We start from the raw sequence: 21,895 nt of genomic DNA, 5'->3' as shown, positions 1-21,895 counted from the left end.
TTTCCGTTTTAAAATAATAATAATATTATGTTCTCTTTTGACACGTGGCACCTAGGGCCTGGGAGAGTCTTTTTTTTTTTTTTTATGTCATGCTAGGTTATCTCATAAAGATAATTGAATAATCTATCGCAAAAAAGAAGATTTCCCCAAAAATGACAATTAAAAAATGTATAATTTGGATAAGGTCCATCCAAATGACAATTAGAAAACGTTTCAGTTTCTCAAAGTAGTGGGTCTACAAATAAATAGGTCCTTAATACTTCTCCATATATATATAGTTGTGTCGCGCATGTCCTCCATCTCACTCACTCTGCCTCAATGGGCCCCTCTAAATCCAAACCCAAAACCAGATCAATCTATTTCTCCAGTTAGTTTGAAGCTCCTCATCGACAAAAAGCGTAAAAAAGTTCTCTTCGCCGAAGCTAGCAAGGATTTTGTTGACTTTCTCTTCACCCTTCTGTCTCTACCCGTCGGCACTGTGATTAGGCTCCTCTCTAAGAAACGCATGGTCGGTTGTTTAGGCAAACTCTACGGCAACTTAGAAAACCTAAACGACACATACTTGCAACCCAACCTCAACAAGGATGTCCTTCTAAAACCTAAGAAGCTGCCAATGCCAATTGGTGGCTCCCATCAACTTCTTCCTGCGTTGACTGACGGTGAATCAAACGGTAAAAGGTTGTAGATGTGTCAGTCATGTCAGCCATCAAGCTAGTCCTACTCTGGAGAGGTATGCTATGCGGCCGACTACCCTAAGGCCATTTGTCCAAAGTGCCATAACTTCATTTCCAAACACATGACTTATGTTGCTCGGCATGCAGTTGCAGCCGGCGGCAAGGGAGGTGGGTTTGTGAGAGAGGCTGTGACCTACATGATAACAGATGATTTGGAAGTGAAGCCTATGTCTGCCATTTCAAGTATCGCTCTGCTTAAAACTTAGATGTTAGGGATGTTCGTTCACTTGAAGAGATGGTGGTTCCTCTCGATAAGGATAAGGTTTGTGTTTATTAATTTTTTTATAACGTGATAAATTACCGTTCTATTCAAATATTGCACTTGATATTCTATAAGAATTTATGATGAAGAGCATTTTTGTTTAATTTCCGTGTTAGGGTTTGAAATTGTTGAAAGGTATTGTTGCAGTCAAATGTAGTTCTGACAAATGTGTTCCTTTAAGCAGCATTTCAAGTTGACATTTTGAAGCTTCTTTTGGAATGTTTGTTTTTGAATATGGATGACGTATCCTTTGTTTTACAATATTAATTGGCTGAATGAATTGGATTGGGTACATATTGGACATCAAAATAATACAAAGAGATTAGACTCTTCTGCTTTCTTCTTCTCTCCTGAAAAAAGCAATGATGTCGTTTCACTTAAAAAAGCAATGATGTCATCAATTGGGAACGGCAATTCTCGAGCAACATCCAATTAATTGATCTTCATAATTGCATATCTATACCAACTACCAAGGGTTGAAATTACCACACCACCACCACACACATGGCTTTTTTTTCACAATATTCATGGCATTTGCCCTCTTTTCTAATAACCCAAATTAAAAGAGTACAGCTGAGTGGTTATACTCCATTTTTTAATTTCTTTTCCTGAAATTAATGGTATATCCGGGCGGTGATAATCCCTTTTCATAAAAATTTATTACAATGAATAGTATAGCCTGGCGGCTATACTGTTCAAATATAACATATAAAAATAGTATGGCCGGACCTTTATACTGTGATTAGGCTCCTCTCTCTCTCTCTCTCTCTCTCTCTCTCTCTCTCTTTGTGTAAGTTGTAACAATTTGATTGCATTGAGCACTCTCATCAAAATCAGGGAGAATATTTGATTCATCAGTTTTGTCTGGTTTAGGATGCGTGAATGGATTTGATCAATACAATTTATAATTAAATTGAGCTATTAAGATCCATGTTTAGTCAGTCCAAGATCAAAATCCCAGTCATATGAACGAAATAAATCTTATAAGCAGCCTTATAATGATCTATACGGATTATCATTTGAGAAATAAGGAATTCTCATCTTCAAAAGCAACCTTATAATGATCTATTAATCATGTAATTATTGAAGATAAATCCTGAAACAGAGGATGATAATTAATGAGATAAAAACAACAATCCTAGTTGTCGGGTAAATATATTATCCATCAACCGGTATTCACGACCAATTCACTTCAGGCTTTTCAAATAAAATTATTGATCAGTCTTCTTGACGGCATTAATGGCAATTGCCAAAATTAAGTACATGTAAAAAGGCCACAAAGTTCTGTTTGCTGAAGGGCGAAAGCACTTTTGTGGATTTGCTTTTTAGTCTTGTTTTTTGCCTCTAGGCATTGCTACTAAACTCGTCTCTAACAAGGATGACATGGGTGGAAGCTTAAATTCATTTGTTGACCTAAGAGAATATTCTTTAGATATCCTTTTATAACCATGATTTATTGTTCTATAAATGGGCCATATATCTCTCATAGAATTTCCAAATTATGGCTTCACATATTCTTTGTTCCAAATTATGGCTTATATTACTTACCTGATTTTATGAGGATTTTTTTTGGACAATTTAGGATTGCTTGGTGTACAATTTGTTCTTATTACAAGTTTTAAGCCGAGCGTTTTTCGACAATTTAGGATTGCTTGGCTTGGCAGCATAGTAATCTTGTTCCACAAGTAAAAGATCTTGTAGAGAAGGCGGAGGGTTTTCTTTTTAAGGCTGTATAAAAGGCCCCCTTCTCGCTCCACCTCCATTCACAACAACCATTACAACTCTAAGCACAGACCCTCCGTGGTTCGGACGACAATGGACCTCAAAGAATCAGTACGCAACCAAACTGACGTGGGCCTAAGAATGACGAGGCACCTGTTTCTAGCTGAAGCCAAGGGGCAGAACATGGTGTTCTCGCCGCTCTCCATCCATGTTGTGTTGAGCATGATAGCAGCTAGCACAAAGGGTCCAACCCAAGACGAGTTACTCTCTTCCCTAAAGTCCATGTCCACCGGAGAACTCAACTCCCTCGCCTCCAATCTCCTCCCTTTCGTGTTTGCTGACGGCTCCCCCAGCGGCGGTCCCTGCCTGTCCTTCGGGAATGGCGTTTGGGTCGACGAGTCTCTCCCTCTCAAGCCCTCTTTCAAAGAGGTGGTGGATACTTTTTACAAAGCGGCTCAAAAGCATGTCGATTTCCAGAACAAGGCTGAAGAAGCAAGAGCTGAAGTCAACTCATGGGCTGAAAAGCAGACTAAGGGCGTTATTAGAGAAGTTCTTCCTCCTCAGGCAGTTGACAGCTCAACAAGGGTCATCTTTGCAAATGCATTATACTTCAAAGGAACTTGGGATGATGACCCATTTCTGTACTCAAAAACAAAGGACTATGTCTTCCACCTTCTCAATGGGAGATCAATAATAGAGGCACCCTTCATGACTATCTACAAGAGGCAGTTTATAAGTGCCTTTGACGGCTTCAAAGTCTTAAAACTTCCATACAAACAAGCATACGGTGAGAAGAGGCGTTTTTGCATGTGCTTGTTTCTTCCAGATGAAAAAGATGGTCTGCCAGCTCTGGTTGAGAGAGTTTGTTCTGAGCCAGGCTTCTTAGATCGCCATATTCCATATTTCAAAGATGAAGTGGGTATCGTCAAAATCCCAAAGTTTAAGATTACTTCTTGGTTTGAAGTTTGGGGCATTCTCGAGCAGTTAGGTTTGAAGCTTCCTTTCCACTTGACAGAGATGGTGGAAGCGCCTCCGGGTCAGGACCTTTTTGTCTCCAAAATGCTCCATAAAGCCGTCATCGAAGTTAATGAAGAAGGAACGGAAGCTGCCGCTGTTACAGTGACCAGTGCGAGCTTTTCGTTGGCACCATGTAAGCCTAGGAAGACGGTAGACTTTGTGGCAGATCACCCATTCCTATTTTTGATCAGAGAGGAAATGACTGGAGCGGTGTTGTTCATTGGGCAGCTGCTCAATCCTCTTCAAGGCTGATTATACTAGACAAGTATTAATAAATATGTCCTCTTTTTTGTTTATGTTTCATTGGATTAAAATTTTGATCAGTCAATCAGTTAAGATTTTTATTTAATTATCTCTGTCTTCGATTTGAGGAGTCTTAAATTTAGGTGGAGATTATTAAGCCTCAAAATTTGAAATTAAGAAACAAATTGGAATGGGATTTGGTGTATACTTTGGGTCAAGTTCACATGCGATTTCATCCCTTGAAAGAAGGCAATGTGTACACTTTTACAAGTTTAAAACTTTCAAGACTTAATTTTCTATACTTTTTAGATGTTGTTGATGAGCCCCATAGCCATATATAGGAAGCTTCATCAACAACAAAAAGCCAAAATGCTGGGCTAACTAGCTTTTTCTTCCTCTATCATCATAATATTCAATGTATTATTAACAGCTTAGCTTGCAAAAATTAAATACGAGTACGATTACTTCATTTATAATTCAATTTCCAAATTTCTTTTTGGGTAAATGCTAAATTAAAATTATTTTTTTCTCTAGCGCATTAACTTAAATAATTCGAAAATTAAGGAAACAAATTGATTGACCTTATCAAACAAAAAAGGAAACGGATTTGGAGAAAACCTTGAAAAATTATCTAATCTCCAAAGCCATACGTGGTAAACTTGTAATTTTACAAAATAAATCGTAAAAATAATAAACGAACCCATGTGTGTGTGTGAGAGAGAGAGAGAGAGAGAGAGAGAGAAACAAACCCATGTTATTTGTTGGAAACATGCCTCAACCAAACTAATTAATAATGTAATATATAAAGTGACATGAGCTTCAACTACTTTAATGGTTGTGTAATACAACCCACAAAAGAAGTAGTAGGAAGTTTCTCTAATAGACACCGACTATTAATACTGTGGGTCATGCGAAAACATTATCATTAACTAACAATCCAACATAAGGATAAAGAAATATAATCTTGATTTAAAAATAAATAATAATGAGAAATAAATTAAAAATATAATTGGAAAAAAAAATCTAAATAAAATATCCAAACTAAGCGCAAAAACATGAAAAGAAAATAAGATATCAAATTAATTGGGGAGGAACATACCACTAATCATGGAATCGTGTGATTTTCCATTAGTATCAGGGAAGACGTCTGAAACATCAAGGTGGGTTATATTCACTGGGTGCAAGCCCATAAGATCAACTTCAAACTAGTGTGTCTCAGCTGATTTTTCTTTGCCCTTGATCGGGGCTTGGTAAAGATCTAGAAAATGTTTTAGCGTGCGGCAAATGAGTGCAATTGGAATTGAGGAATTTCAAGCCCTCAATTATTTAGAATCAAATAACTTTAGATTCTGATTCGATCAAGGAACTTCAGGCCCTAATCTCTTGTATAATAGAAACTCATCATAAGATATAATAATTAATTAAAACGATGCTTAAAAAATAATAATAATAATAATAATAACTAAACCATGATAAGGTCAGAATGGTATGAAAATATGAAATAGCAATAGAAGTCATGACTACTACATATAAAAATTGTAAAACTCGTAAAACATAAATTAAAAAAAAATTAAAAAAAAAAAACAGAAACAATAGGAAGTTTGTAAGCCATCAAGGTATTAGTTAATGAATAATTATGATATAAACAATAATATAGAATATCACTTATCAAATACATCTATAGCAACAAATAAACATGCCGTGTTGGCATAAAAGACATGATGATATATCAAATGCTTGAGTCATTCATGCAGTATTTCCCCAAAATTATTTTAAGAACGATTTTTTGCTGTTTTTAAATTTAATTTTTAGGAATAAATATAATTAATTGTTTCCTAAAAATTAAATTTCAAAAGAGCAAAAATCGTTCTTAAAATAATTTTGGTAGGCAACGCAAAATTTGAATGGAATGGGAAAAGTACATAGGTCAAGCGGGTTAAGCCCAAAACGGTGGTAGCTTTTGTTAGGTGTATTTGTTTTGCCTTACATTATCTTCCCTGAGGAGCATACTGGTCTTTTGGAATCGAATCTCCAGATTAATAATTGTTCTTTTTCTAGCTCTAGCGCATTATTAAACCTCAAAATTTGAAATAAAGAGACCAATTGGAAACGGATTTGGGGAAAACCTTTAAAAATCATCTAATCTCCAAAGCCATACGGAGTAAACTTGTAATTTTACAAAATAAATCGTACAAATAATTAACAAATCCAGAGAGAGAGAGAGAGAGAGAGAGAGAGAGAGAGAGAGAGAAATCCTAACGTAACACGGATTTCTAACAAAGCCTATAAATAATAGGCTACTCTCTCCTGGTCCCTCCCACGCCTCTTTCTCTGTAGTCTTCTTTTGGTCTGAATCTTTCTCCATAGTCAGTTGTTTTATTTTATAGAGAGATCAAGAAATTATTGTTTGGCAATGACTTTTGATTTAAGAAACTTTGTCATATTATTGTTCCTAGCAGCAGTAATTGTCGGGCTTGGGAACTTGGAGGCAATGTCTGAGGAAAATCCTCAAAATCCAGCAAACGCTAATCTTGCTCAAGCATTCGAGGATTGGATAATCGAGTACAAGCCCGTTTACTCAAGTAATGAAGAAAAGGAGAGACGTTTCGCCTACTTCAAGAAGTCGTTTGAGTCTGTGGAGAATTTCAAGGAGTCATTCAACCTATTTGCTGATCGTAGCGACGATGAAAAGTCTAAGCCCTGTTTCTTGCCATATGTTGGAAAAGAAGAAATTAAGGAAGGAGATGTTTTGGCTGAATCTTAAACCCTCAAGCTATTATTAATAGCTTAGCTTTCAAAAATTAAATAAGAGTACAATTACTTCATTTGTAATTCAATTTCCAAATTTTTTTTCCTCTTAAGGGGTTTTTACAAGTAACCATATCATTCTGGATATACTAGCAGTATATTGTATATATACTGCTAGTATATACTGATTCTCTCGTCAACAATTGATTAAGGGGTTATTGATAGTATTTTCATTAATTGATTAAAGTTTGTGTTTTGATTAATTGATTAGGGCTTTGTGTTTTGATTAGTTTTTTTTTTTTAAAATTTCATTTGGATCCATCACTCCCCAAAGATTGATTTGAATGCAATGGAAGATTATAGCAATCCAAATAAAACAATGTCAGTTTTATGCAAAATCTGAATTTTATGCACCAATAAGCAGGGTATATATAGTGATCCAAAAGGCTCCACATTTAATATTTACCAATGGAGGAAAGATTATAAATTTAATAATAATATAATAATTAAGGTGCAAGCCCATAAGATCAACTTCAAACCAGTGTGTCTCAGCTGTTTTTTCTTTGCCCTTGATCGGGGTTTGGTAAAGATCTACAAAATGTTTTGGCGTGCGGCAAATGAGTGCAATTGGAATTGATGAATTTCAAGCCCTCAATTATTTAGAATCAAATAACTTTAGATTTTGATTTGATCAAGGAACTTCAGGCCCTGATCTCTTGTATAATACAAAGTCATCATAAGATATAATAATAAGTTAAAATGATGCTTAAAAAAAAAAAAAAACTAAACCATGATAAGGTTAGAATTGTATGAAAATATGAAATAGCAATAGAAGTCATGACTACTACATATAAAAACTATAAAACTCGTAAACCATAAATTAATAAATAAATAAAACAGAAACAATAGGAAGTTTGTAAGCCATCAAGGTATTAGTTAATGAATAATTATGATATAAACAATAATATAGAATATCACTTATCAAACGCATCTATAGCAACAAATAAACATGCGTCATTCATGCAGTATTTCCCCAAAATTATTTTAAGAACGATTTTTTGCTGTTTTTAAATTTAATTTTTAGGAATAAATATAATTAATTGTTTCCTAAACAGCAAAAATCCTTCTTAAAATAATTTTGGTAGGCAACGCAAAATTTGAATGGAATGGGAAAAGTATATAGGTCAAGCGGGGTTAAGCCCAAAACGGTGGTAGCCTATCCAATGGGGCTTTTGTTAGGTGTATTTGTTTTGCCTTACATTATCTTTCCAGAGGAGCATATTGCTCTTTTGGAATCGAATCTCCATATTAAATTAATACTTCGTTTATAGTTCAATTTCCAAATTTCTTTTTGGGTAAGTGATTAAGTCTCTAAATTAAATTATTTTTTTCTCTAGCGTATTAACTTAAATAATTCAGAAATTAAGGAAACAAATTGATTGACCTTATCAAACAAAAAAGCAAATGGATTTGGTGAAAACCTTGAAAAATTATCTAATCTCCAAAGCCATACGTTTCTGAACTATAAACAACTCCAATGAATCAAGTGGACTGTCTAGATTAAACCATAAACAACCAGAGAGAGAGAGAGAGAGAGAGAGAGAGAGAGAGAGAGCAATCCTAACCTAACACGTTTCTAACAAAGCCTATAACTCTCTCCTTTCTCTGTTGGTTTCAACCGAAAGCCTATAAAAATCGTCTTCCATTCCATAAATAGGTCAATAATATAAGCCTCTCCAATGAGAAAATATTTTTAATCTCAAATTTTTGTATTCAACTTAAACAGAAACTCAGTATGTGACCAACCAACAAATGAAAAAAAGTAAATAAAATAAAATAAAAAGGTCACCAATCAAAGTGTGGCCAAGCCTCTTTTTCTGTTTTTTCTTTTTCACAACTTTTTCTTACATATATTCACAACTTTTTCTTTCTCTTTTCTTCTTCTGTAAAATCCTTTTCAACTTAATTAATTTTGAAAATAATCCTATAAATAACTTTAATATTTTATTTCTAGAATTTATAAAAGTAGCATTTTTTTGGGACTTGAAGAAGCAAAAATAGAGTCAATATGTGAAACAAAATCTCATATTGGACTCACATTATTTATATTTTTATTAGAGTTTCTAAGTTCTCACATTAGACTCACACTATTTCTATTTTCTTCATATAAGATTTTCTAATAATTCTTTGTTGATTTTTTATTATAAGATTTTCTAATATTTATACATAAACAAGTCTTTTTACTATGAATTTAGGATGATAGCAGTATTGTTTAATTTTTTAAGGTATTTTTCGTCGAAATTTTTTATTATTATAACTTTTACATGTGTAAGGATAAAAATTCTGCTGGATCCGCCATTGTTGTTGGGACATCATCGTCTTGTCATAGGCTTAAATTGGTGTACACCATGTACTATAGATTTTCCTTCAATATTGTAAACAAAATATTTTATGCATATGTAACATTAAATTTATGGCCACAATTTACAAGAAAAAATAAACGGTGGTTGTAATATCCAGATTTTACCATGGCCGCAACATGGCATGCAAGCAAAGTCATTCCTTCCATGGAACAACTGCCCATTAAATAGCATTGTTGCTTCATTTTGACAATATGAAGATGAGAGGCAACGCATTTAATGTTTACCAATGGAGGAAAGATTAGAAATTTAATAATAATATAATAATTAAGGTGATAATTATTGCAGCATATTGGTATATCCTCAAAATTTCTATGTTGTCTCTAGAAATTCTGAACAAACAACTCCAATGAATCAAGTGACTGTCTAGATTAAACTATAAACAACCAGAGAGAGAGAGAGAGAGAGAGAGAGAGAGAGAGAGAGCAATCCTAACCTAACATGTTTCTGACATAGCCTATAACTCTCTCCTTTCTCTGTTGGTTTCAACTGAAGCCTATAAATATAAATAAAAAACACGTCATTGCAAACGCCTGTGTGTTTACATTGTTGTCTTAGGAAGCTACCTCATAGTAAACAACCAGAGAGAGAGAGAGAGCAATCCTAACCGCGTCTGTGTGTTTACATTGTTGTCTTAGGAAGCAGAGAGAGAGAGAGAGCAATCCTAACCTAACACGTTTCTAACAAAGCCTACTCTCTCTTTTCTTTGTTGGTTTCAACCGAAGCCTATAAAAATCATCTTCCATTCCATAAATAGGTCAATAATATAAGCCTCTCCAATGAGAAAATATTGTAAATCTCAAATTTTTGTATTCAACTTAAACAGAAATCTCAGTATGTGACCAACCAACAAATGAAAAAAAATAAATAAAATAAAAAGTTCACCAATCAAAGTGGCCAAGAATCTTTTTCTGTTTTTTTTTTAATCGTATGAAGAATAAACAACCACAGAGAGAGAGCAACCTAACCTATCACATGTAGCAAACAGATTGGCTTGACCATTCCCTTTAGTGTCCAGGTTATTTACCATTCCCCAATTATGTACATATTTGGAAAGTACTCTAACTCTAATATGGACAAAACACACGTCTCCTCCTAGACTTGCATAGTGAGATTGGAACATAAAGTTGAAGTTTTATGGTTCATAGCATGAGAACGAATATAAATACAAACACATGTCTCTTCGTAGAGTCGCAAGACCTGCTCTAATATTACTTTCAAGTTCTTGTCTGTGTTTGTGAGGTTAGGATATCTCTCTTTCTCTCTAGAGTCGCAAGACCTGCTCTAATATTACTTTCAAGTTCCTTTCTATGTTTGTGGGGTTAGGATATCTCTCATTCTCTCTCTCTCAAGTTCTTTTCTGTGTTTGTGAAGTTAGGGTCTCTCTCTCTCTCTCTCTCATTGGCAATGGGGTTTGGGTTTGATAAGAAAAACCTTGGCATATGGTCTCTGTTAATGTTGTTGCTAGCGAAGGCAATGTCTGAAGAAGCAACATCTCCATCCCCATCCCCTACTGCAACATCAATATCATCCGACGGATATCCTGCAGATGTTGCTCAAGCATTTGAGCAGTGGATGAAAGAGTACGAGCGGGTCTACTCGAGCGATGAAGAGAAAGAGAGGCGTTTCGCCAACTTCAAGAAGTCATTCAACTTTGTTGAGAACTTCATGAAGGGGCCAAAGCAATCGTTTACGGTCGGGTTGAACCTGTTTTCTGATATGGACGAGGATGAAAAGAGAGCTTTCTTCTGCACAGTACCCACCCTGCATAATCCGCCTCCTATTCCTTCTAACAAGAGGATTAAAAAGAGAGTTACCTCCCTTGATGACTTTAGCAGAATATGTGGCGGGGGCATTGACTGGTCAGAATCTTATGCCAGTATCAAAAGCATAAGGAGTCAAGGACTTGCTTGTGGTATTGTACTGCAACCATTACATATGAATTCATTTTTCATTTTTCTTATTGTGTGCTAATTATTTTATACATATATTGTGTGTCTAACTCTAATTGTAATATTATATTATATGTACAGGTTCTTGTTGGGCGTTTGCAACCACTGCAGCCGTGGAAGCTGTTCATGCTTTAACTTTCGAATTTCCACCTCCAATGCTATCCGTGCAACAGCTCATCGACTGCGATACTGCCAACTACGGGTGCGGAGGTGGAAGTGTATCGGATGCGTTCGCTTACATTATCTCAAATGGTGGTCTAAACACCGAACAAAATTACCCATACCAGGGTATCCAAAGAACCTGTGACACTGTCAAGGAAAAAGGAGATGGTCTAGAGATCGATGCCTATGCAGTGGTGAACCCGAGGAATGAGGCCCAGCTCGCCTATGCTCTCTGCGAACAGCCAGTAGTGGTCGGGATCGATGCCCACGGCACTAACTTTGCACATTACAGAGGCGGGATATATCGCTCGGAATGTGGCACAGACATTAACCATTCGGTTTTACTTGTTGGGATGCGGATCGACAATGCTACCAATGACCAGTACTGGATACTCAAGAACTCGTGGGGTGAACAGTGGGGTGAAGGAGGGTTCATGAAATTGTTGAAAAATGACGGCACTCCCGGTGGTCACTGTGGCATTGCAATGCTGGCTAGCTATCCTCAACTCTTGGAGGATATATGACGATTAAAGGAAGGGAAAAGTATGAAAGTTTGTTTGGTTTGGAGTAGTTTCGTGTCATTTTAATAAATTGAAATAAAATTGAATCCAGTCTAGGAAGTGTGTCTGATCTGATATATGTGAGTTAATTTGGTGTTATTTTAATTATATAGTCTTTGCCTCATGCGTTTGACTTGAATTGGTATCATCCTAAATAAAAATCGTCTTCCATTCGATAAATAGGTCAATAATTTAAGCCTCTCCAATGAGAAAATATTGTTAATCCCAAATTTTCGTATTCAACTTAACAGAAATCTCAGTATGTGACCAACCAACAAATGAAACCAATCAAAGTGGCCAAGCCTCTTTTTCCTAATTTAAATTAATTTAAGAATGATTTTTGCTGTCTTAGGCTTTCGGGGTGATCAGAGAAATCGTTCCCAAAACATCCCAAGGGTAATGAAGTTTCACGTGCATCAATTTTAGGCTTTCGGGGTGATCAGAGAAATTGTTTTCAGAGTTGCTTCCAAGAAAAGTCTTAAGCATTAAGAATGGAAAAGAGAAGTTTTAGATAAATATTTACATAATATGCACATAGGAGGAAGACATGCAACGATCAAGACCACTTACGCCACCCGTTCCTCTCTAAATGATCTTTCACTTTTTCATTGTCAATCTATACATAAATAACATGAGATGAGACAAGTTTAATCATATACTTTTAAATTTGTAATTGACAAAATTTTAGCATAATTTGGGAACATGTATACTCACCTTCAATTTTGATAGTTTATCCTTTGCTACATGCCTACTCCAATTATCGGAAGAAAATTGTACCAAAAGCAGTGTTATTTTCAAAAATCAAGAGACAAAAGGAAAATCCTTTCATTTCTATATAAGAAGCCTTGTTTAACAATAAAACAATTAATAAGAAATTGCTTGAGGATTAAAGGAACAGTTTCATGATTTGCTACCTTAATTTTGTGCTCTAATTTCTTCACATAGCAACGGGTACGATGTTTGTAAAACTGGTATAAAAATGAGTACAAAATAAATTAAAGTGTAAACTCATTCACTTGTGAGATGCTAAAGTGATAAAGTATCTGGCGTAGAAAGTCTTTATGTCTTTGATTAAGTTTTCTACTATACCAAAAGAAAAACGTTGTTACAAAATTAGAGTACCATCATCAAAGTTATGATTTTTATTTTTTAATTTTTTTCTAATTTGAAATAAAAACAATACCTAATCCGAGAAACTGTTTTGTAGGTCCAAATGATATGACGAACATTTGCATGTTTGAGCTTGCTAAAGTGCACCATTTTTACGCCACCTATATTTGTCACTTGTCATCATTAACTTATAGGTAGGTAAAGTAAATATTTCTCCAATAAAACAATACTTATTGCTCTGTTTTCTTTTTTTTTTCCATTCTTTCAAAATTAGAAGACTCCAACCCAAAGAGACAAGTGAAACATGCCTATTACACTCTGCATCCTGGTATGAGATTTTGTCAATATACTATTTTCATGTACAACCATAAGCAATAGGAAGGTTACATACTCTTAAATAGGGATTTAAATAAATTACAAAAACATAACTTTTAATGTTGTACTTGCTGAAAAGCAAAAAAGGTTTACCTTGTTATCATCATTTGTTGTATTAACGCGCCGAACCAAAATACTTTTTAAGTAGTTTGCTATAATAGCTTTCTAGCCATTTTAACTATAATTACTTTAGAGACTCTCGTGAGGATTTTTTTACCATGTTGCTTATATAACCTAAGAACCAAACAACAAACTCAAGAAAGAAATAACATAATAACAAATAGATACCACTTGAAAAATTCGCGATGAAAGAATAACAAAACCCACCATTTCATAAAATGAACGACCAAAGAAACAAATATGAGACTCGTTGCAACATCTCTCTGTTTTCTATTCAAAGTATTCTCTGCAAAAGAGTCAAGAAAAATTAAACGCCACCAAGTCATTTGAATTCGTAGAACAAAACCAAATACATTTTATCAAACACTTACCCTGTGATAAAGGAAAAAACTCTTGAGGGCATTGTTTAACAATTCAATTAACAGGAAGATGCTTAAACCCCATATATACCTGTAAGCCATCATTGTTAAGCATTCTAATGGGATGGCAACCGCGATTGGATCACCCTTGGCACCATCAAGACTTCATTGAACCTTTATAAACATTCATTCCCAAATCCACCTTCTCCAATCTTAAGCAGTCTACTGATATTGTTGGTTGCACGCCTAAGCTCTAGGAGAAATCGTTCCCAAAACATCCCAAGGGTAATGAAGTTTCATGTGCATCAATTTTAGGCTTTCGGGGTGATTAGAGAAATCATTTTCAGAGTTGCTTCCAAGAAAATTCCTAAGCATTAAGAATGGAAAAGAGAAGTTCCCAAAACTTCTTTGAAAACAAAATCAAAGACCACATATGGCTAGAATTCATCAAACAAAATCATAGCTTGAGATCTCAATTATTAACAAATGGTCCATCTTCTGTTTCAATCATAGCTAACTGAAATCAGACTCCTCCACACCAGATCACCGGCCAGAAATTAATAAGCATCAATCATCATGCGCACTCAGGCTATATATTCAGCAAGTTGACAAGCACCACAAGAAAATGTGATAAAAGCATGCAAATATAATTAGGTTGCTCTGCCACAGTAAAATTAATGTAATTGTGGCGTGTAAACCATTTCACTATGAAATAGTCTTGGTAGAAAGAAAGGCTCCTTTCGGGAAAAAAAAAACAAAATTGCGACAAGGGCCATCCATGCAAATGCTTTCAATTTTATTTTAAAATTAAATATGCAATATTTTAATAAAAGTCTATGAAATTTTCATTATTTTTTTGTCTTTTTAACACCTAAATTGACCTAAACTTGTGCGGTGATCGTGACTGTTTTGTATGGTATGCTGCTCCCTTTATGTCTTTTAATAAAAAAGGCAAAAAAGAAGAAAATCTTTAGGGTGTGACAAAGTTATTTGATTTTACAGTCATGCTTTAAATTATTTAATTTCCTAATTTTACAAAATTATATTGGAAAGTAGGACATTTTCATATTAATCTAAAAAAGAAAAACAGAGACTAATTTTTGCGGTTACGGAAAAATTTGGAGGTTTTTTTGGGGGCAATTGCTTCCATAAAATTTTGTTTGGCCTAAATATTGAAGAAAACCACGTGGCAGAAACCCACGTCACGGAAGATCAAGGGACTGATTACGTGTCCGGCACGTATTACTCTGAATGCACGCTTTCCTCACCTTAACTCCATTTTCTCAATTCTCTTGTCAAGTCGTTTAGTTGAAACTAAAGTTGTAACTCAAGCCTTTAAGGCTTCTCTCTCTCCTCTCTCTCTCTTCAAGCTATGATGTCTATTTTTCTCTCTCTAAAAACATGGTGATTATGAGGTGGCTAAAACCCAGCATGCAACAAACAAAGTCTCTGCAACACTTGGTTTGGTTTTCAGTGCCAAATGTTACCTCTCCCATTCACTTATATTGTCTTTTTCCCCTTCCACTTATTATGACTTGTATTTGACAGATCATATCTCTCCCCAAACCCCCACCCCAAAAATAAAAAACCTCCTCTTCCAACTGCTGATCTATAAACACGTTTTCATTTCAGATAAACTCTGTTTTCTAGTTTGTTTGGATGTTCTTCAATGTTCCTGATATAAAACCACCTAAAGTTACTGTGTATATAAGCTGAGTGAGAACCAAGCAATAAGGCAACAAGGACATCAAACTAAGCCCCAACATCAGAGGACCTTGGAAAGTGACCAAATGTTTATTTTTGAAAATGACCAATTCAATGATCACCAAAGAAAAAGGAAAAAGAAAAGTGTGCATGAGCTTCAAGGAATTCAAGATTAACACAAACTATCAAGGAAACCCAATAAACTAAGAAATTTTTGTGTGTTCTGTTTTCTTGTGGAGCTTACCAAGAATGATGATCCCAGCAACCCATCTTCCAGATTTTGCTGTGATTGCAGGCTGGCCATGCATATCAACTGTACCATCCAGAGTGCATGCATCTTCATCTTCTTTGAACTTGCCCTGGAAGTTGTTAAGAAAAATGGAAAAAATATTTCTTAAAGAGAATTTAAGATATAAGAAAAGAAAAAACTGAGCAAATTGGAGCTCAAGGAGGGTAGAGAGAGAGAGAAGGGCATTGTAATTTGAAACATTTTTTCTCACCTCCTTGCTGACCTCTAAGCAAGCCATTGGGTTTTCTTGAAGGGGTAGAGAAATTTGAAGTGGAGTGCAGAGGATGGCGAGACAGAGAAATGTGGTGAGAGTGCCAAATTGCCAAATAAGAGAAAGAACTTAGACAAACAATGAGAGGGGTGAGGGGTTATTATATAAAGGAAGGGGGAGGGAGAATAGGCGGTGGAGATTTGACAGATGAAAGTGGGGTCACCAACATGACCAAAATCATCCAATTTTGTGTAGGTGCAACTTGTTTGGACTGAGTAGCACCAACAAAACATTAAAATAAAAATAAAAAATAAAAGATTGTTTGGACTGTGGTGGATCCCTCAAATCATTTTATTTGAGTGACGCCCTTTAGCGTACCATATAAATTTTTTCCCAACGATCTAAACAAACCATCTATATTTTTAAGTCTACATTTATAGATCGTCTTTGCAAAAAATTAGTCAAATCGGAAACTGCTTCAACATCCAATTGTGTCTTACAAAATCAATTAACACGGTGTGCTTTACGAATGTACTAAAATTTCAATAATACAATTGAGTGGTCAAACGATATCGGATTCAAGTGATTTTTTTTTGTAGATATGATCTTTGAATGATTATCTAAAACATAGAATATTTGGATTAGTGTAATAAAATGTGGAGTGGGCCCTACAAAGGTGTCCCTAAAATAAGCTTATTTGAAAGATCTCTCTCTCTCTCTCTCTCTATATATATATATATATATATATAATTTCATTCATTACTGATGGCCTTATGCTTACGGCAATTTATACTCGACTTGGGGAAGAAAATAAAAGAATTAAGAAATAGAACAAGTGAGTAGTGTTGGAAAGTACCATATAAGAGCATTGTTCTCTTGCAGGATGTTCTGGGAATAAATTTGTAGGACATCCCATGAGGAATGTCCATTGTGTTGACGAAACTCTTTTTTGTGCTGAACATTATATATATATATATATATATATATATATATAGGGGCTGATCCGTATAGAAATGATAGAATAATACGGTATTACCACGTCAGCATATAATACTTCCATTCAAAATTTGCCATGTGTCATATATATTTAAAAGAAAATTAAAACTATTTATACAACTGGAGTTTGACTTCCATTTTACCCTTTGGAATTAAATTAAAAATGAAGAAAATAAAAATTAAAAAATCCTTCAACTGGGAGTCCTCCTCCACCCCCAATCTCCGTTTATTTCTCCCTTTTCCTTTTCAGCTTCCTCTTCTTTTCTACAATGAAGGAAACAAACCCACATCTCAAACCTCTCCTCCAGCTAATTATACTACCTGCAATTCCATCTCTACAAACAACATAAATTTCTCCATTGGCCGAGCTCTTTACAAGTCCAAGATCCCCACCAAGGCACCCAACTCTTTGTATGTGCATCGTTTCTCAACTTCCTTCATCTTCTCCCAATCCTTCAGTTTCTCCATGGAGTCGTCTTCCTCGCCTCAAAACCTCATGTTCCAATTTCTTATTACTTTGTATTCTAACCATCACCCTCTGAGGATTACCATGAGGGAAAAACTCTACAGAAAAGCAAACTGAAGTAAAAACCCTAAGAAGTTCTTTTGGGATGTGAATTTAAAACTAACTATAAAATAAAGTGGTAGTTGATGAGGGAGAGGGTAGACTGTATAAAAGGAAGATGGATTCAATGATACTGTCGAGAAAAAAAAAACAAAAAGAAGAAGAATTGGCGGAGATAAGGGAAAGAGACGGTGGAGGAGGCAGGGGGGTTATTGCGGAGATTGACTGGAGTATTCTTTTATTTTATTTTATTTCTAATGTTATTTTAAAGGGTAAAATTGGAGGTCAAAGTCCAGCTGTACTAGTATTTTTAATTTTATTTTAAATGGGACACATGACAAATTTTGAATGGGAGTATCATATGCTGATGTGGTAATACCGTACTATTCTATAATTTCTCATCTGTGGCACCACAAATTTGACACAAGTTTTGACACAATTTTTTAACCATTAGATTAGGCTACAATGAATGGTTAAGATTAAACAAATTAATTCTTTTTCTTTAAATAATTATTTGTTTAAATTAATTTTAATTAACTTACTATAATATTTTATCTCTTTTCATTTATGTTTTCCCAACTTCCTAAAAGCATTAACATTTTCTCTCACGTCATCTTCTTCTTCATGCCTTCACTTCTGTTTTTTCTTCTTCTTCCAAATCTTCCTTCTGTTAATGTATGCATTTTGAGTTTTTCTTTTGGCTTCCCTTGACAATTTTGTAATAGGATTTTATTGTTTTTATCAAGCTCAAGTTTAGATTAAGAATAGCTTCTTTAGGTGTTCTTAACTAACAACTATCCTATGGAGGCTCAAGCAATTTGACAAAGGTAAGTTTTGCATTACATTGCATTAACATATTCCTGAAGATTATGACTAGTCATCCTTTCTCCGTATGACTGGTCAACTTCTGCGTTAATAAGGTTTTCCAGTCACTGTTTCCAGCTAGATCCTACCCACTGTTTTTGTCATAGTCTACGAAATTCTCTGTTGCCTTGTACGATTCTAACCTAGGAATTTTGGTGTAAAAACAGCGACATTCCTCATTTTGCAGCCGTCACTTTGGGGGACAAGTTTTGGAAAGTTTCATAGCAAACTTTCGCTTCTTCTTCCTCAAGAGTAACCTTCATATTTTTCATTTTTGAGTTTTCCAAATTGTTTCTTTTTGAAAACTGCATTTGAAATATGAAAACTTCATCTTGCTAGATCAAACACTCTATCATATATATCTAGGTCAGATTCAAGATTGATTTCTTCAAGAGTATGGTTTCTTGAAGAAATTGGTCATTTTCTCCTTGAATCCAAATTTCATTTCTGTCTGAGTTAGAGCTTGCAAGTTGGTGCCATGGGATGAATGAGTTGGAGAAGGAGCTGCCATTGCCATGAAGAACTAAGCTTCAAGCTTTGCTAAGTTGGAGAAGAAGATTGCACAAAGGAGGTATAGCTCATCTTCCTAAATAGATCTAGGTTTTTCTTGAGCTTGCTTGTGTTCCTTTGTAAGAATCTTTTTCTACTTAGTGGATTGCCTGGTCGGTTGATGACCCCCAGTTTTTCCCAATGGTGGGTTTCTGGGTGAACAGTTTCTGGTTTCCATCTCTGTAAATTTTCTGGGTTTGTGTTCTTGATAGTTGACTAGTCATCTGGGTTTGTGCGGTTGACTAGTCATCTTTTTCTGTTGTTTGGTGTTTGCTTGATTATGCTGTCTTCACACACTTTCACCATAGTTGTTGCTAGCACAGGGGATGCCTAGATTGATGGGTCCTTCTGAGTGCCTAGGTTGTCACTAGTAATTCTCTAGGCTTGCAGGTACATCTTGGCATGCTCTGTGTATGCTATTGTTTGGTATAATTCATATCTGATAGTTGACTAGTCATAAGAGTATTTGGTCAAGGTCTAGAGTGTGTGAAGTTTGCTGCGTTCTTGGTTGAATATCTTTTAAATTTACCCTTTGTCACCTAAGTACCAATTTCAATTGGTATCAGAGCACCAGCTCTTAACATAAATAGAGAGATCCTTTGGGTGCTAATTGGTATTAGATGTGTAAACATAAAAATGGATCAAATTGCTCCTTGCATTCATGATGAGCTTGCCTTGTTTGTTAAGAAATATAGGAAGGTTGTTAAAGATAAAACCAAAGTCACTAGGAATTGTCAAAATCTTTCTAGTTCGTCTACATGTGTGTGTCAAGACAATGTTTTTAAGGAGGGGAATTTTTTGAACTCTTATGGCTTTAGAGAGGACAAAAGTTTGAAAGGTCTTGTAAAGTGCTATCTATGTGGCGGTGCTAGTCACATTGATGTGGAATGTGCAAATAACCACATGACAAAGTCTAATAAGAGAGAAGAGTCAATTAGTGCACAATGGACTGATAGTGACAGTGATGATTCCAACAACTATATCACTTCATCTTATGAAGAGGCAAATAATTTTGCCCTTGTTGGTTCTGTTCATAACTCTAGCCTTGCTAGAATTCATGAAGTTAAGGAAAGAAAATATGATTCAGGAAATGAATCTGTGTCTGGAGATGATAGGCAGGATGACCAGTCATATAGGGTACATGATGACCAGTCATACAAGGAACAAGATGACCAGTCATACAAGGAACAAGATGACCAGTCATATAGGGAACTATGTGAAAAGTATGATATGCTTTTCAATGAAACCTGTAATTTCAAAGAACATAATCACATGGTTGAAGAAAAGGTCAAGGACCTTGATGAACTGATTGAAACTCTCAAAATGGCCAAAAGGAAGTCGAGTGATAATTTGTATGAGAATGAAGTTGACATGTATGAATTGTATCATAAAGTTAGAACTCTTGAAAAAGAAAATTCTAATTTGATTGAGAAATTGAATGTACTTGAAATTGAAAAATCCTTGCTTCTTCATAAATTGATTTTATTTGAGTTTGAAAAGTCATTAGTTGAGCATGAAAAGGTTGTTGTGCATGATAAGTTTGTGGTTGAAAATTCTGTTTTGCAATGCATGTTATTTGAGAAAGACATTGAGATTCAAAACTTGTTTGAGATGGTAAAATCACTTGAAAACAACATGGTTAAACAATCTAATTCTTTTGATGCTTTACAATTTGAAAATATAAGATTAGAACATGAACTTGAGTTGGAAAAAGAAAAGATTGAAGGTTTAACCATTGGTGCTGGAAAGATTGATAAAATGCTCAATTTTGGAAAATTGTTTGGTGATAAAAGAGGTTTAGGATATATAGATGAGTCTTCTACACCTTCATCTTTTCAGACAATCTTTGTCAAAGATATGTCAACTCAAGAAGCTCCAAAATTTGTTCATGGTCTCAACTTGGGTTTTGATTCCATGAATATTGTTTCTAAGGGAAAGTTGTCTTTTCCATAATCCAAATTTATGCCTACCTGCCACCATTGTGGTGTGAAAGGACACATTCGACCTAGGTGTCATATCCTTAGGATTGAGTCTCAAGTTTCAAAAGAAAGTGAGTTTAAGACTCATGTGTCATCTTTTAAGGGGTATGCAGCTGTAAAGTCTGTGGTTTGTACAAGAGATAAACATCTTCACTTGCAAAATTTGGTTTCCTTCAACCAAAAAGGTTCATTCCTATATGCCATCATTGTGGCACATTAGAACACATTAGACCAAAGTGTTTTGAGTTTAGGAATTTTGAGAAAAAGCTTTTTGTTCATTTCAAGAAATTAAATGACGACTCACTTCAAACTCAAGTGAATGATCTTCTTTATAAAGCTGTCAAAATTCCTAAGGTGATCTCTTTGCCTCATAAAGTCTCAAAAGTGAAGCAAGTTTGGATCAAGAAGGAAGACCATGTTCTTTCTCATGTTGGTGACTAGTTTCTTTATCTTATGTATCTAGACCATTCTCTTGTTTGTGTGTGCTTCATGGAGTCTAGATACATTGTCATGCATTTGCACCTTGTTCTTTTGTTTGATTAGGATTCATTTGTTTAATTTTTTTAAAATGTGGTCATTACATGCATGTCTTTCAATCATCTCTCTCACAGTGCTTGAATCTTGGGTGATCAACAAAATTTCATGTTCTTTTGAACTTGTTCACATTTATCTTGTTGGTATTATCCAAACCTTTTCCCTTGGTGGCAAGGAATACATCCTAGCCATTGTAGATGATTTCTTTGGGTTTATTTGGGTCTCATTCTTGCTTGAAAAATCAGAAACCTTTCAAAGGTTTAAATCTGTCTGCCACCTTTTACAAAATGTTAAGATGACTAGTCATCTGCCTCTTGTTAGAATTACAACGGATCATGGTTATGAGTTTGAGAATTCTCAGTTTTTGAAATTCTATGAGGAGATGGGAATTAAGCATGAGTTCTCTGTATCTACTACACC

The 21,895-nt window shown here is 35.0% G+C and overlaps 2 pseudogenes; both read left to right on the top strand.

Moving 5' to 3' along the window:
* Positions 1-289: 289 nt before the first annotated feature.
* LOC148915576 (uncharacterized) overlaps positions 290-21,895 on the top strand; it is a 49,544-nt pseudogene continuing 27,938 nt past the window's right edge.
* Positions 2,812-3,987, top strand: LOC103337002 (serpin-ZX pseudogene; annotated as a pseudogene).

Source organism: Prunus mume, linkage group LG7, assembly GCF_029339155.1.
Source record: "Prunus mume cultivar Tortuosa linkage group LG7, ASM2933915v1, whole genome shotgun sequence".
NCBI lineage: Eukaryota > Viridiplantae > Streptophyta > Magnoliopsida > Rosales > Rosaceae > Prunus > Prunus mume.
Note: the sequence above shows the minus strand (reverse complement) of the source record. Positions and strands in the feature narration are given on the sequence as shown.